Source organism: Elephas maximus, chromosome 11, assembly GCF_024166365.1.
Source record: "Elephas maximus indicus isolate mEleMax1 chromosome 11, mEleMax1 primary haplotype, whole genome shotgun sequence".
Classification (NCBI taxonomy): Eukaryota; Metazoa; Chordata; class Mammalia; order Proboscidea; family Elephantidae; genus Elephas; species Elephas maximus.
The window spans coordinates 110999803-111005911 of record NC_064829.1 but is presented as its reverse complement, the minus strand read 5'-3'; positions in this window follow the sequence as shown (position 1 = coordinate 111005911).

Below are 6109 nucleotides of genomic sequence, written 5' to 3'. Positions count from 1 at the left end.
GTGAGCTTCTTGGATCAAGTAGACACACGAGACTATGTGGGCAGCTCCTGTCTAGAGGCGAGATGAGAGGGCAGAGAAGGTCAGAAACTGGTCCAATGGACAGGAAAAGAGAGAGTGGAGGGAAGGAGTGTGCTGTCTCATTAGGAGGAGAGCAACTAGGAGTAAGGTGTACATAAATTTTCCTATGAGAGACTAACTTGATTTGTAAACTTTCATTTAAAGCACAATAAAATTTTTTTTTAAAAAGCAGGTGAATTGTATGATGTGTAGGTTGTATCTCAATAAAGCGATTTAAAGAACACCACGTGTGGAAGAAGGAAAAATGAACGCTCCCCAGGAGGTGCGCGTGGGTCCTCTGAACCTCGCCGAGTGCCCCACCCGTGCTGGGCGATGCTGGGGACACAGTGGTAACCAAGGCAGGCCTGGTCCCGCCCTCACGGGGGCTCCCTGGGCAGCGGGGAAGGCAGAGGCATTAAGGATAGTGACAGCTTAGACGGGTGGGGACGGTAGGGGGAGGCGCGGGCGGAGGGGTCGGGAAGTCACGGAGGAAGTACAGGGGTCCAAAGGGCCGGTGGGTGTCCCTAGGAGGTGCCTGATGTGATCTAGACTAGGAGAGTCAGGGAGAGCTTCGTAGAGGAGCGGACGGCTGAGCCAGGGCCAGAAGGATATAGATCGCCTTGTTCAAGGTCGCGAAACCGATTTTTTGTTTTGTTTTGTTTTTTTATACCGTCATCGTTAAGCCTTAGCACTGGTCTGGCGAGCTCTCGCTCAGAGCTACGAACCAGACACTCTCAAGGATAGGCCACAAGGGGGCGCCGTCGTATCGCTCTCACGGACTAGCTCCAGCTACCCACGTGGCCTCGCAGGGCCGGGAGGGCTGGGTGTTTTGGGGCAGGGTGCGGGGAGGGGGGTCGGGGGTCGGGGGTGGGAATCTGTTACAAACTGTGGAGCGTTTCTAAAGAGAGCGCGGCAGCAGGGGTGGGGTGTGGCCCAGCGTAGGGCAGTGAAAGCACGGGGCCTCGAGGAGCATCATACCTCTGCGTTTCATGGGACGGTCCCAGCAGCGCGGCAGGGTGCGGGGTGCGGCCTGTTGGGGACGGAGTGGGGGCCGCGGCACGTGGGACCGCGCGGGGGCGCGGGGAGGGGCGCCGGCAGCTGGCGGGGACGGGGGCGGAGTTTCCCAGAGAAGGTCCTGCGCCGGGTGTTCGGCACGTGACCTTCGCCGGGTGGGAGGGGTGCATCACGTGGCGGGCGGTGGGGCCAGGTCGTGGGAGGGGGCGAGGACTGAGGGGCAGGAACTCCGCGTTCCCGGGGGTAGTCTATAAGGAAGCGAAGCCTGAGGGAAGTGGGGCGTGGGAGGTTAACCCAGATCTGTGGCCTCTGTCGAGAAAGACCCGTGAGGAGCGAGTCTTTTTAGTCTGGCGTGGGAGGAACGACGGGGAAATTGGTAAGAGGACCCCGTGGGAGCCCCTCGGGAGACAGCGGGTCTCTGCCCTTGTCGAGTCCCTTTCCCTTCTGCACCTACAGGGACTGTTGTGGGGACAGCTCTGGGAAAGACCTGTGTGTTACAGGGACGGATGGTTTTGTGCAGAGATCAGCCTGCGGGCGGAGGGAGTCTGGATTCCCTCCGTATTTGCTGTGTCGCCGCAGCTTCCGCATCTGCCTAATAGCGCTAGTCATCTCCCAAGCCGAGGCCTTTCTGCCTCTCCCACTCCCCAGTGGTTTGCGAAGGTGAACAGCTTGAGAGCATCTCCTCTCTAGCTGGTCCTGTGCTGGGACACCAAAGTGACCTAGACAGCCCCAGGCCCTGCCCTCACTGTGGGGGGCAGCAGACACGTCGCGAGGTGGCGACACCCAGAGTGATTAGGACTCATTATGGGATGAGAGATTGGGGAGGCACAGGGTCCAAAGTGGGGGGGAGCGGTGACTCCTACCTCAGGCTGAGGGGTCAGAGCTGTCTAAACTTGGACTGAAAGGGTGGTGGGCAGGTGAGTGCGGCCTTGGAAGAGGATTGGCTTCTAAGAGGAGATACTCCAAGACCTGAAGAATGAGAGTAGTCTCCAAGGTGCCATGTCAGGAAAAGGTGTTCTAGGCAAAGGGACTGGCATAGGCAAAGGCTTGGAAATGAGAAAGTGGTTTATCTCTCCCAGAGACCTTTGCTCCCTCCCTGGGGATCCCCTGGTGCCATAGCAGAGAGCCCTCTGTCCCAGCTTCCAAGTCATGGACACCCACAGGCTTGTTAATGGGCCATACGCATAAACTCTTGAGGGCAGACCTCTGGAGGACTTGTTCTCTCACAGCCTGGTGATTTAAGAACTGGCCTGGAGTCAGCCAGAAGCTGGGTTCGAATCCCTGCTGCCCCACTAACCATGTGTTTATCACCTTGGCTCAGTGGCAAAACCTCCCCATCTATCAAATGGGGTTATAATGTTGGGTGTCACAAGTCACCTCATTTTAAAGAGCTATTAAAAATTAACCCCACACGTCTGTCAGTTTGTCCTACTGTGGTGGCTTGCGTGTTGCTGTGATGCTGGAAGCTATGCCACTGTTATTTCAAGTACCAGTAGGGCCATCCTTGGCGGACAGGTTTCAGTGGAGCTTCCAGACTAAGACAGACTAGGAAGAGGGATCCGGCGGAATACTTCTGAAAAGAATTAGCCAGTGAAAACCTTATCAATAGCAGCGGAACACTGTCTGATACAGTGCTGGAAGATGACCCCCCCAGGTTGGAAGGCACTCAAAATACAACTGGGGAAGAGTTGTAGAGCTGATATTAATGACATGAATGGAGTCAAGTTTTCGGGACCGTCATTTGCTGATGTGGCATGATTCAAAATGAGAAGAAACAGCAGCAGACATCCATTAATAATAGGAATGTGGAATATACAATGTATGAATCTAGGGAAATTGGAAGTAGTCAAAAATGAAATGGAACACATAAACGTTGATATCTTAGGCATCATTGAGCTGCAATGGACTGTTATTAGCCATTTTGAATTGGATAAGCATATGTTTTACTATGCCAGGAATGACAAACTGAAGAGAAATGACGTGGCATTTGTCGTCAAAAAGAACATTCCAAGATCTGTCCTAAAATACAGTGCTGTCAGTGATAGGATAATATCCTTATGCCTACAAGGAAGACCAGTTAATACGACTGTTATTCAAATTTACACACCAACCACTAAGGCCAAAGATGAGGAAATTGATTTTTACCAATGTCTGCAGTCTGAAATTGATCAAACATACAATCAAGATACACTGATAATTACTGGTGATTGGAATGCAAAAGTTGGAAACAAAGAAGGAACTGAAGTTGGAAAATATGGCCTTGGGGCTAGAAAAGATGCTGGAGATTGCATGATAGAATTTTGCAAGACTAACAACTTCTTCATTGCAAATACTCCTTGAACAACATAAACCGCGAATATACACGTGGATCTTGCCACATGGAATACACAGGAATCACGTTGACTACATTTGTGGAAAGAGACGAAGAAGCTCAATATCATCAGTCAGAAAGAGGCCGGGGCTGATGTGAAACAATGGCTCATATGCAAGTTCAAGTTCAAGTTGAAGCTGAAGAAAATGAAAACAAGTCCACGAGAGCCAAAGAATAAACTTGAGTATATTCCACCTGAATTTAGAGACTGTCTCAAGAACAGATTTGACTCATTAAACACTAGTTACCAAAGACCAGGCAAGTTGTAAGATGACATCAAGGACATCAAACATGAAGAGAGCAAGAGGTCATTAAAAAGACAGAAAGAAAAGACCAAAATGGATGTCAGAAGAGAGTCTGAAACTTGCTCTTGAACAGCAAAGGGAAAAAATCATAAAGTAAAAGAGGTGAACAGGTCTCAGTAGGATGGCTCCAGAAGACAAAGTAAAGTGTTGAAATGCGCAGAGACCTACGGTTAGAAAACCAAAAGACACTTGGCATTTCTCAAGTTGAAAGAACTGAAGAGAAAATTCAAGCCTCAAGTTGCAATAGTGAAGGATTCTGTGGAGAAAATGTTAGACGACGCAGGAAGATGGAAGGAATACACAGAATCATTGTACCAAAAAGAACTGATGTTAAAAGCATTTCGGGCTGTAGCATGCGATCAAGAAACGATGGCACTAAAGGAAGAAGTCCAAACTGCACTCTAGGCATTGGCGAAAAACAAGGCTCCAGGAACTGACAGAATAGCTGCTGAGATGTTTCAACAAATGGATGCAGCGCTGGAAGCACTCACTCACCTATGCCAAGAAATTTGTAAGACAGCTACCTGGCCAACTGACTGGAAGAGATCCATATTTGTGCCCATTCCAAAGAAATTTGATGCAACAGAATGCAGAAATTATGAAACAATATCATTAATATTACACAAAAGTAATATTTTGCTGAAGATTGTTCAAAAGCCCTTCCAACAGTACATCGCAGGGAACTGCCAGAAATTCAAGCTGGATTCAGAAGAGGACGTGGAACCAGGGATATCATTGCTGATGTCAGATGGATCCTGGCTGAAAGCAGAGAATACCAGAAGGATGCTTACCTGTGTTTTATTGACTATGCAAAGGCATTCAACTCTGTGGATCATAAAAAATTATGGGTAACCTTACAAGAATGGGAATTCCAGAACTTTTAATTGTGCTCATGCAGAACCTATACATAGACCAAGAGGCAGTCGCTGGAACAGCAAGGGGATACTGCGTGGTTTAAAGTCAGGAAAGGTGTGTCAGTGTTGTATCTTCCACCATATCGATTCAATCTGTATGCTGGGCAAATAATCCGAAAAACTGGACTATATGAAGAAAAACAGGGCATTGGGATTAGAGAAAGACTCATTAACAACCTGTGATATGCAGATGACACAACCTTGCTTGCTGAAAGTGAAGAGGACTTGAAGCACTTAGTGATAAAATCAAAGACCACAGCCTTCAGTATGGATTACACCTCAGTATAAAGAAAACAAAAATCCCCACAACTGGACCAATGAGCAACATCATGATAAATGGAGAAAAGAGTGAAGCTGTCAAGGATTCAAAATCAACGCCCATGGAAGAAGCAGTCAAGAAATCAAATGACCCACTGCACTGGGCAAATCTGCTGCAAAAGACCTCTTTAAAGTGTTGAAAAGCAAAGATGTCACTTTGAAGACTAAGGCGCACCTGACTCAAGCCATAGTGTTTTCAATTGCCTCATATGCATGTGAAAGCTGAACAATGAATAAGGAAGACGAAGAATTGAGGCCTTCAAATTATGGTGTTGACAAAGAATATTGAACACACCATGGAGCCCTGGTGGTGCAGTAGTTAAGAGCTTGGCTGCTAACCAAAAGGTCAGCAATTCGAATTCACCAGCCACTCCTTGGAAATTTTATGGGGCAGTTCTACTCTGTCCTATAGGTTAGCTATGAGTCAGGATTGACTCGACGGCAATTTTTTTTTTTTTTTGCCAGAAGAATGAACATATCTGTCTTGGAAAAAGTACAGCCAGAATGCTCCTTAGAAGCAAGGATGGCAAGACTTCGTCTCACAGACTTTGGACATGATATCAGGAGGGATCAGTCCTTGGAGATGGATGTCATGCTTGGTAAAGTAAGACGCTAAATGAGATGGGACTGACACAGTGGCTGCAACAATGCGCTCAAGCATAACAATTGTGAGGACGGGGCAGGACCGGGCAGTGACTCATTCTTTGTACACAGGGTCACTATGATTCGGAACCAACTTGACAGCACTTAACAACATAAAGAATTAAGTATATAGCTTGCATTTTATGTGTACACATATATGGGTTATAAAAAGGAACCCGAGAAAAAAAGAATGGGTTTTCTTGCTGTGGAGTCGATCTAACTCATAGTGACCCTACAGAACAGAGCAGAACTGCCCCATAGGGTTTCCAAGGCTGTTATCTTTACAGAAGTTGGCTGCCACACCTTTCTCTGGAGGAGCAAGGAGCAGCTGGTGGGTTCGAACCGCTGACCTTTTTGGTTGGCAGATGAGTGCTTAACCACTGCACAACCAGGGCTCCTTTGAGAAACAATAGAGGAATTGAAAAAACCTGCTGTCATGTCAGGCAACCCTCTGGCCTGAGTTAAGAACAGTAGAATTGATGAAACAA